The sequence below is a fragment of the Capra hircus genome, chromosome 4 (genome assembly GCF_001704415.2).
Source record: "Capra hircus breed San Clemente chromosome 4, ASM170441v1, whole genome shotgun sequence".
In the NCBI taxonomy this organism is placed as follows: Eukaryota; Metazoa; Chordata; class Mammalia; order Artiodactyla; family Bovidae; genus Capra; species Capra hircus.
Genome location: NC_030811.1, coordinates 8,153,608 through 8,164,786, shown reverse-complemented (window position 1 = coordinate 8,164,786; position 11,179 = coordinate 8,153,608). Strand labels below are relative to the sequence as shown.

General features: G+C 47.6%; 1 non-coding gene across 1 annotated transcript; it reads left to right on the top strand.

Annotated features, from left to right (window-relative positions):
- On the top strand, nucleotides 8,999–9,070 carry TRNAC-GCA. The gene has a single exon. It is a non-coding gene; the product is annotated as a tRNA-Cys (tRNA).

Below are 11,179 nucleotides of genomic sequence, written 5' to 3'. Positions count from 1 at the left end.
GGGCTTCGGTCCCCCTGCGCCCCGAGGGAATCTCCCCGCTGCAGGGACCAGCCAGGCTGCCCCTCCCCATGCCAGTCCCGGGAGGCCCGCGCCGTCTCCCCAGGGGCCGCAGCCACGTCGCCTCTGCGGCTTTGGGTCCCGGCCCCCGCGCTCGGGGCTTCTGTGTGTTCACTTCCTTGGCCAGCGGTCCCTCCTGTTCACCTTCGAGTTGAAATGAAAAACGTCCTTCCAGCAATAAGAATATAGTTCACTATATCCCGGTAGGCAGCACTTGCAACTTTCTCTAACGTGCGGGTGACCTATAAAAATGTTTTTTAATGCAGTGGACAACGGAACACAACACCAATACCTGAAATTATTTCGCTCAAAAAGTTGGTAAGGGAAGATGTTCATGACATTTTAAGAGAAGTCTGTCAAGGATGGTTATATGATTTTATATATTACGTATATAATATATATTAGGTATATCATGATTACATAGATAATCATTGGAAGGTTTGGAAGCATATGGTCTAAGTAGTTCTCTAACTTAGATGCTTTACGTTTTGTAGTAACGACAGTAATGTTTTAAAAATATTTTGTAATAGCAAGAGTAGTATTTTTTAAACTAGGAGAGAAAAATAAGTCGCAAAACTCCTCTAAAGGCGAACCGGAACGGGCGGACAGAAAGCGACTCTGACTGACGCCCCCGTGTGGCAGTGCAGATGCATTGCCGCCCAGCATTTCTTCTAAACCGGTCCGGACTCCTGGGCGGAGAGGGACCTGCGCACCACGTGCTCGGTACTCCGCAGGGCTGCGGCTCTGGCCGCCCCGGGCCTTAAGGTGCCCTTTGTTTTCTCACCATCGCCTGGAGCTGAACATGCCGCAAGGGGGTCATCCCGCATGCGTACTTTGTGTATGAACGTGGAATCTCCCCAGGAGGAGAGGGTGTGGGGGAGGCGACACTTTACTCAAAGTGTTGCCTTTGCGGGAGGTCTTTTCGGGTGCCTGACTTTCTTTTTCTCACTGATGCTAGCTAGCCCAGCTGGTTTCTGATGTGCGCCCCACCCTCCGACCTTGCCTCTCAAATGTGGGAGTGTGATGGGGGATAGGGGATTCCTAATTGGAGCCCTTGCAGCCTTTGGCCTTTTGCAGGAAATTCGTGAGCAGGAAAAGTCGACCCACTCACTGCAGGAGAATGTTCTGGAATCTGCCCCGGGCTCCTTTACCTTTTTTTTTTCTTTTCCTTTTAGCTTTTCTTCCATATCATCTTTCCTTCCCAAATAACCCATCCACTGTACCAAGGGTGCATCCCTGAAGCTTGTATAATTGGGGAATATGAAAAAAAAAATCTTCACAAAATTCCAAGTTTTAAAAAGTCCATACACAGGTGACACAAGGGATGCTGTCTGAAGCTTCCTTAGCTTCACAGAAAAGTCCTTGATTTTAAAAAAAGGCTGTCAGAACCTAGCCAAGTCTTGTCTATGTTGGGCCTTGTGCAATGGGGTTCCTGTGGGGAGAACTCAGGTTCTAGGATGTGAAAGTTCTATTATTTACTGGTTCTATTATTTACTTGGGCCCATCTGCCAGCCTCTCTGGGGCTCTCCTTGCTCACATGTAGACCCAGATTACATCAGGCTATTCTGCAAACCTTCCTGGGTCTGGCCTTTCTTTTGCACTCATCTGCTTTGACACTGGACCCAGCTGAACACTACTGGGTCCGCTCCTCTCACTGTGGCCTGTCTGGTGGTGACTCATGTACTAGCTTGGGCTTCCAAGGTGGCATTATGGGTAAAGAACCGCCTACCAGTGCAGGAGACAGAAGAGACTCAGATTTGGTCCCTGGGTTGGGAAGATCCCCTGGAGGAGGCAGGGCAATCCACTCCAGTACTCCTGCCTGGAGAATCCCATGGATAGAGGAACCTGGCAGACTACAGTCCACAGAGTGCAAGAGCTGGACATGACTGAAGTGACTTAACACTTATGTTCTCATGACACCATGTGTCAGTCAGCTCCCGGATTACCTTGGAGAAGGGGCTTCTTCATTCTCAAGGAAACAGAGGTGTTACCTCCATGGTGATGGTGCTTCTATGATGGGACCCATCACCTGCCTTGTGGAGGAGGAGAACAGCACGGGGGCAGATGCAGCCTGGCCTCCAGTGACCATCTGTGTGAATTCTTCCCAGGAGAGAAGATCTGATCAGGTTGGTTCTTTCATCTAATAGGTGGTGCCCCAAGCCAAGGCCCTCAAAGCTGGTTGGAGGGCAGAAGAGCACTGCTAGGCTAACATTTTGTACTTGGCAAAATAGCCAGCAGCTTTATGTAGAGAGATCTACCAGGGATTACCTTCCTCCAAAGAGAGTTGTGGGCATGAAAAGCCTATAGAGTTTGTGAGCCTCGTCCAGTGTCAGTCCTCGTCTCCTACTCTGGCCCTTTGCACTGGGTACATCTCTGGGCAAGGACAGTGACTTGCTCCTCTTTGTATTCCCCAAGACGGGTAGACAGCCTTGCACACAACTGGTAAGAAAGCGTATTGTGTGTGCATGTATGCATGCATGTACACACACGTATACTAAATATATAGAAATATGTTTTTTCTTTTTTCTTCAGAGTCAACCTTGTAAAGTAGATAATGTTTGAACTGGATCTTGAAGGATGTTAATAATCAGAGAGCATTCCAGACCAGAGGATGGTAGCAGAGATGTGAGCTGGGGAACAGCATAGAAAAAAGGGGGGCCAGAGGGTACAAAGCCCGTTTCAGAGAAGGAACGTGATCAGTTAGGACTTTGAGTCACAAAGGAAAATAGACTGAGTCGTATTATAACAAGCTTTACAGACTTTATTCTGGGGGTGTGGGGCGCAGGGTTAGATAACAAAGGTCAAGCAGGGAATAAGCCAGTCACGGTGCTGACACAGAGATGTCCCTGAAGGTGATGGGCAGGAGGGGTCGAGAGGGATGTAACATTGGTCAGGCGGCTGCTACTGCAAGAGTCCAAGCGTGAGGTGAGGTGAGTTCTGACCAAACGAAGCAGGAGTGGGATACACGGGGATGAATAGACTGGAGACCAGCACTTCACAAATGTTTGACACCATGGTGCTCAAGGCCAGACAAGCCTGTGTGTGTCCTATGGGTCTGAGCACTGCCTGAAAGGCTCTCAGCAAACCGGAAGTTGTATTGAGTGGCCATGCTTTAACGATCCAGCCTAGACGGCATGTTAAAAAGCAGAGACATTACTTTGCCAACAAAGGTTAAGGCTATGTTTTTTCCAGTAGTCATGTACGGATGTGAGAGTTGGACTATAAAGAAAGTCAAGTGCTCAAGAATTGATGCTCTTGAACTGTGGTGTTGGAGAAGACTCTTCAGAGCCCCTGGGACTGCGAGGAGATCCAACCAGTCCATCCTAAAGGAAATCAGTCCTGAATATTCATTGGAAGGACTGATGCTGAAGCTGAAGCTCTAATCATTTGGCCACCTGATGGGAAGAACTGACTCACTGGAAAATACCCTGATGCTGGGAAAGGATGACAGAGGATGAGATGGTTGGATGGCATCACCGACGCAAGGGACATGAATTTGAGTAAGCTCTGGAAGTTGGTGATGGATAGGGAGGCCTGGCATGCTGCAGTCCATGGGGTCGCAAAGAGATGGACACGACTGAGCGACTGAGCTGAACTGGTAAATCTTGTTATCGCTCTGTAACGCTCCTATGATTGTTTGAATTTTTAAACATTGTTTGCCATATGAACCACTGAAGAAGGTTGGTGATTTGAGACTTCCCGTGGCCTCCCTCGCTCCTCCCCACCTTCACTCTGGGACTCCCCCCTTGCCTCAGTCTGCGCAGCACAGCTCCAGGGAGGCTCAGTTTCCCCCGAGATGGCATCACCCTCAGCCAACCTGGAGGGAGTTCCTGGTGTGGCTTTAGAGAGCCGGGGGCAAGGTGGGCATGCGGCAGATGTGTAGGGATGCTTCAGTGCCCTGGCATCCATGATTGCCCCTCATGCTTTCTAGAACCTTCCATGGCCTCAGTTATTTCGATATGCAGGTGTCAGCTTGCCTACACTGAGGATGTCAGTGCCTGACAACAGCTTAGACACTGACTCGTCCCAGGGCTCCTGCGGCTTCCCTGGGATCAGAGCTATGAGCCTCAAGAATGAAGAATCGAACCCCAGGGGATTCCAGGCTCCCTCACCAGAGGCAAAGCCTCTAGGCCTGGATCAGCCCCTGAGCAGAAGTGAGGTCACCTTGAGCCAGTAAAGGTGAGACCAACAGCGAAAGAGTTTCAGTGGGTAATTGCGTGTGTGCTCAGGTGTGTCCAACTCTTTTGAGACGCCATGGACTGTAGCCGCCAGGCTCCTCTGTGCATGGGATTCTCCAGGCAAGAATCCTGGAGTGGGTTGCCATGCCCTCCTCCAGGGGATCCTTCCAACCCAGGGATCAAACCCTCATCTCCTGCGTCTCGCACGTGTATTCTTTACCACTGAGCCACCAAGGACAACCCTTAGGTGGGCCTTACTTTAAGCAAACCCCAGATGTGGAAAAATCCAGACATATTTTCATACAAGCATCAGAGTTTGTTTTTAAGTTTATTTTAAAGAATGACTGCTGCTGCTGCTGCGTCGCTTCAGTCGTATCCGACTCTGTGTGACCCCAGAGATGGCAGCCCACCAGGCTCCCCTGTCCCTGGGATTCTCCAGGCAAGAACACTGGAGTGGGTTGCCATTTCCTTCTCCACTGCATGAAAGTGAAAGGTGAAAGGGAAGTTGCTCAGTTGTGTCCGACTCTTCGTGACCCCATGGACTGCAGCCTACCAGGCTCCTCTGTCCGTGGGATTTTCCAGGCAAGAGTACTGGAATGGGGTGCCATTGCCTTCTCCGATAAAGAATGACTAAGGTTATTGAATTTCCCCATAACTAAATTCCCCACAGCTTTTGGGAATGGTGTTTCAGTTAAAAAAACAAACAAATCCAAACATTTCTTACCATGTACATTCAGGAACACTTACTGTGCAGATCATGGCTTACCCCAGCAATGACATTATTAATTATAAGAGAAACAAGCTTATTACTCAGATTATGACTCATATTTACAAAAGACGTTGAAGTTTTATAAGGCTGACCCTTGAGTCAGCCATTTTTGATGACCTTGTAATGAGAATAATGCTGCCTCTGGCTTTGAAGGTGAAGCCTGTCACATCAAAGGCTAGTCAGATGAAATTAGGAGTATTTTATAGGGACACCGAGTCCTTTCTAGCTTGGCAAGGGACAAAACTTACTCAGTAGCACTTAGTCAACAAGCCCATACTGAGTACCTGCAGGTCGTCAGCCTGGAGAGTATATAATCAAGGTGACCACATTTTGTAAACAAAACTCCCAGGTTTTCAGTATAACAAAGAATTTTTATGTCACTTTCTGGTGCCAAGAGATCGTCTGGGTAATGTAATTTGGACCCTCAAAGTAGAAAAACCTGGGACAATTCATGGATTCATCTGGATAAAAGAGAATATCTGAAATGATGATTGTTCCCGAAACTAAGCACACAAGGCGGTTTGCTCCACTGACACTGCTCAGGCTGAAGCTCCACGACGGGCGTGGAAACAACATTCGGCCTCGCGCAGGAGGTGTGCTAGGTCCTTCCTGCGAGCGCAGGGCGGTTTCTTAGAGCATGCAGGGTCAGTAGGAATTTGCTAAGCAGACAAAGGGTGGGGGGCAAGGGACATTCCAGACAGGGATCAGAAAATCTGAAGCATAAGGAATGGTGGCTTATGACACTCTTCTCAAGAACTCACAGAAATTAGAAAATACTTTGAAACAAATGCCGATAAACATAGAATAGATGTAAAATTTGTGTGTTACACCTCCAGTCATACTTGGATGGACTTAAAATTTTTAATTTATTTTTGGCTGCACTGGGTCTCCGTTGCTGGGCACAGGCTTTCTCTAGTTGCGGCCAGTGGGGGCTACTCTCCATGGTGGTGCACGGCTTCCCATTGCAGTGGCTTCTCTTGTTGCAGAGCACCGGTTTTATGCGTGCAAGCTCAGTAGACATGGAGTGTTGGCTTAGTTGCTCCAAGGCGTGTGGGATCTTCCCGGACCAGGGATCGAACCTGTGTTCCCTGCATTGGCCGGTGGATTCTTTACTGGACCAGCAAGGAAGTCCCCTCATTATTTAAAGTTCAGTATCTTAGCAAAATGACCACACAAGTGATATTATGTCTTCTGTGCCTCACGTCAAAAGAAAATGATGAAAAAAAAATTTAAAAATTAGAAAAAAGGGAAATGATGTCAGTTTGTTACATTATTGATGAAGTTGAATTTGGATAATGAATTGAAGTGGTGTTTGGCAGATTTTTCTGTATCCTGTTCCCTGATACTTTTCATCTAACGAATTAAGCATCCGTTAATGATTCTTATCTAAGTTTTTACAGTGATGGTCATACATTGATGATTTTATATTTCAGTCCTTCTTTTTACCTTTATTAATTGACTTGTTGGTAAAGATTTTTGTAAAGCTTTCCTTTCTCTACCTAGAAAATTTTAAAAACCTTAGTAACATGGATTTATGGATTCTGTAATGAGTTACAATGTTTGTGCGTGTGTGCTAAGTTGCTACAGTCGTGTCCGACGCTTTGGAACCCTGTGGACCCTTGCCTGCCAGGCTCTTCTGTCCATGGGATTCTCCAGGCAAGAATACTGGAGTGGGTCACCATGCCCTCCTCAGGGGATCTTCCTGACCCAGGGTTCAAACCCACATCTCTTATGCCTCCTGCACTGGCAGACAGGTTCTTTACCACTAGCAACAGCTGGAAAGCCCCAGTGAGCTATAACACATTACTTTATTTGTTTTGATGCTCAACTTGTCCCAATAGTGGTGAGCCTCTTCAAGCTGGCCCTGTGCTCTCTTGACGTGTCCCCATAAGTTTTGGGGCACCTTCCTACTTCCTAGCACAAAATGTTCCATAGTTCACCTTTTAGGATTTTTGCCCAGCCCTGGAATCAGCCAGATCTCCAAGTTTCTGGCTCTTTTTAATGGTATTTAATAACTACAATATGGGCATCAGGAGCGCTCACTGCAACGGAGATGTTTCTAGTGCTCTTCAGAGAGCAGAGTTAAGAAGCGTATGTGGGTACTTGTGCACATGTATTCACATAGCTACTTACAATTCCAGTCCAGCTCCACAGTTCTCCCTTGCCTGTATCCATTCCATATTTATATCTCCTGTCTCAGGATCAGAACCCTGGTTCTCCCAAATATCAAAAATTTATTCATTTGCTCAAAAACATAGGTTTTGTAAGTTGTACCAAACAATTTTCAGTTCAGTCACTCAGTTGTGTCCGACTCTTTGTGACCCCACAGACTGCAGCACGCCAGGCTTCCCTGTCCATCACCAACTTCCGAAACTTGCTCAAACTGTGTCCATCAAGTCAGTGATGCCATCCAACCATCTCATCCTCTGTCGTCCTCTTCTCCTCCTGCCTTCAATCTTTCCAGCATCAGCGTCTTTTCCAATAAGTCAGTTCTTCACATCAGGTGGCCAAAGTATTGGAGTTTCAGCCTCAGCATCCTTCCAATGAATATTCAGGACTGATTTCCTTTAGGATGGACTGGTTGGATCTCCTTGCAGTCCAAGGGACTCTCAAGAGTCTTCTCCAACACTACAGTCAAAAGCATTCATTCTTCAGCACTCAGCTTTATTTATAGTCCAACTCTCACATCAAGTAAAGTAAAGCAACTTTACTTCTAAGTAAAGTTCAGTATCTTTTTCCCCTTAGTATATATACCACTGAATGTACTTTCTTCTTTGTGGTCAAATTATCAGTGTGACATACCATTGGGTTTCTGGGTTTTGTTTATATTTTCAGGTTAGTCTTTCCATAATTTAGTTGTTTTTTTGGAAATGTAATAAAACATTAAAATGATTCAAATTTGAGGCTATATAAAAGTGTACACTCTGCTGCTGCTGCTAAGTTGCTTCAGTCGTGTCCATCTCTGTGCGACCCCACAGACGGCAGCCCATTAGGCTCCTCTGTCCCTGGGATTCTCCAGGCAAGAATACTGGAGTAGGTAGCCATTTCCTTCTCCAATGCATGAAAGTGAAAAGTGAAAGTGAAGTCGCTCAGTCGTGCCTGACTCTTAGTGACCCCATGGACTGCAGCCCACCAGGCTTCCTCCATGGGATTTTCCAGGCAAGAGCACTGGAGTGGGGCGCCATCGCCTTCTCCAAAAGTGTACACTCAGGAAGGACCAATTCTCTCCTCTAGCCCTTACATCTCATTTCCGTTCTCCCCGAGTCATGTTCTATTTCTTGATCTGGATGTGAGATTACACGGGTGTATTTATTATTATTATTCATAAAGTGGAATGCCTTTGATTTATGCATTTTCTGTACATTTTACGCACGAATGAAAAAGTGAAAAAAAAAAGACCCAATGAGATGTGTCAGTCAGTATTCATCCGAGAAGCAAAATCACCCTAAGTATTATTGAACAAGGGAATTATAGAGCCTTACACAATTCATCCTGAAGTAAAAGTCCAGAAGAGGGAGTTGGAGGATCAAAGAACAGTCAAGATCCTGCCAAAAGTCAAGACGTAGCTGCGATGAGAGGAAAGAAGAGGGGAAAGGCTGAGATGGGCAACAGAGCCCCCCAGGCCACCCCTCAGGACTGGGGTGAAGGTGGGGAAGATGAAAATCGAGCTCTGGGCAAGTTGGTAGATGGAGCTACTGAGGAAAGGGAGGAAGGCAAAGGAGGCCCAGCACTTAGCAGTTATTTTTCCAGCTGGTGCCTTCATGGTGGTTCCAAGAAAAATGAGACTGCAAGATTGTGAGCAGAAGTTTCTGGGGGCTAAAATTGGGAGGGAGATCTATGGGGAAGAGGAGAGCCAAAAAGTGCGAATTTTCTGTAAGGCAAAATTTCCATATCTTCAGAACTTTCTGAGAATCAGTAGAAATTTCAGTGCACAGTGGGTGTGGGCATTTCAACACAGGTGAGAAAGTATTCATTAGCTACCACTTATAAGCAAGGGGGTATAGCTCAGGGGTAGAGCATTTGACTGCAGATCAAGAGGTCCCTGGTTCAAATCCAGGTGCCCCCTCAAGTAAGTCTTGTTTTAGTACCTACACCAAATTACACCTTCAGGTGGGCAGATTGAGGGGTGCAACAGTTGGTAAAGGAGGTGGCGGCAAAGAATTGGTAAAGTGGAAAGGAAGCTGTCAAGCTCAGCTCCTGGGGTGGGGCAATGGAAAGTCCCAGAACCAGCAAGATGATTCTATCCTAGACCATGGGGACTCCAGGCTCATCTGAGCTACACGGAAACATATAAACATATACATCCTCCCTGGGCCTGTCTCCAGAGATTCGGGTTTTGTTTGGCTGTTTTCAGCAGTAAAACATCCACTGATGTTCCTTTCTGAAACTTCCTTTCAGTTCCATCCTGAAACTTCCTTTCATCCACTCACATCACAGAAACATGAGATGATTTTTTTTTTTCTGGGGCCACATTTAGCAGCTCCTATACTGGATCATCCTGAAAGCCCTTCTTGGAGAATGGCAGTCGCTTTAGAGGACTTGGATTGAAGGACATGGATTGAAGGATATGAATTGAAGGGTGGGGAGAAGCTTCAGGGCCGCCAGGTGGGAGGGGGTCCAGGCTCGGGGGAAGGAGAGGGAATCACAGTGGAGGTGTCCTCATGGGCTGACGGAAAGCAGAAAGAAAGGTGCTGCTGAGATTACAATGATAACAAGGGAAGGGGCTGGGCGTTGAACCACAGGGACCCCATTTCCTCAGCTCCAGCTCAGGCTGGCAGTCTTATCCCCTCCCCTCCTTTAGCCCACTTATAAGGAATGTGTCCAAGACAGAGAAATTCTCCATCAGCTTTTACCCTTGCCTCCATCTGAGATAAACCGTGGAAGAGTGCCTTTTGCTGATCCAGTGGTTACTGGTCATGAGACCCCCACGGGGGAGGACAAAACCCTGGTTCCCGTCGGTGTGGACGTCTTCCTCCCGTAGTGGTCGGATTGCCTTTAGCTTTGGCCCCTGTAATTCCCTGGGTACCCCATCAGCAGCGCAGGGCGCCACTATGAAGGATGCTGGATCGTTATCCGCCAGGTCCTGCCTGTGAAGGTCATCCACAATAAACTTTTGTATTTGTACTTTATGGAGTTGTCTGCTTCTTTTTTCATTGTTAAAATTCCTTCTCGGTTCAGAGGATGTGATTTGGTCTCTCCACCTTCCAACAACTCCCTTTCAGTTAGTTTTCTGTGACTGAAAAAAATGCCTTTTTTAGCCTCTGGTCCCGTGGAATGAGTCTCCATAGGATGGAGGAGAGGTCGGATAGTTTAGGTCTTTGCCAGAAAGCCTCTCTAGCTTCTTGCAGCCCCAGGTGAACTTCTCCAGGGCTGACTGGACCCCCATGCCCATTAACACTTATCTTAGAGCCTTGCGACGTCACCTTTCCTGTGGGTTCATCACCCTTTCATCACGCACACGCACCACTGTTGGGGGGAACTGGGAGCTTTGATGCCTCTCCTATGCTCCCCCTGAACCAAGCACAGTGAGGTACTTACAGGAGGCTCTAGGGTCTCCAGTCACTCTACCCTGAGCTGCTTCAGCAGGGTCTACACAGAGCAGAGACTAAAGAAAGGGCAGTGGTGGCAGTGATGGGCAGTGTTAAGGGAGCATGTGGACGGTGACTGGTGGCTACACAGCAGGGGCTGCAATTCACTTTCAGTCCTGTGATCCAGTGCCGTGCCCTGGGCTACATTTCCACGGGAACCTCAGTCACCCACCTTGAACAGGCACCCTGGAAATGTACTGTGGGTGTCGGCTTTTGGCCCGAACAGCAAAGAATCACAGGGCCCGTGGAGGGGGGGACGGTGAGTGGGCTCCAACATGTTTTCTCAGGAAGATGATCTAGGTGACTGCTTCAGTTTTGAGTTTGTTTAGGAATAGGTTGCTGGTCTTACCAGCTCTCCAGGAATAAGTAGAAACTTCTAGTGCGTTACAGGAGTCCTGGGTGTGACCATGAAGGTGAAAGGTAGTTGTGTGCGTGATAAGTCGCTTCAGTCGTGTGACCCCATGGACTGTAGCCTGCCAGGCTCCTCTGTCCATGGGATTCTCTAGGCAAGAACACTGAAGTGGGTTGCCATGCTCTCCTTCAGGGGATCTTCCCAACCCAGAGATCAAACCCGCGTCTCCTGCCTT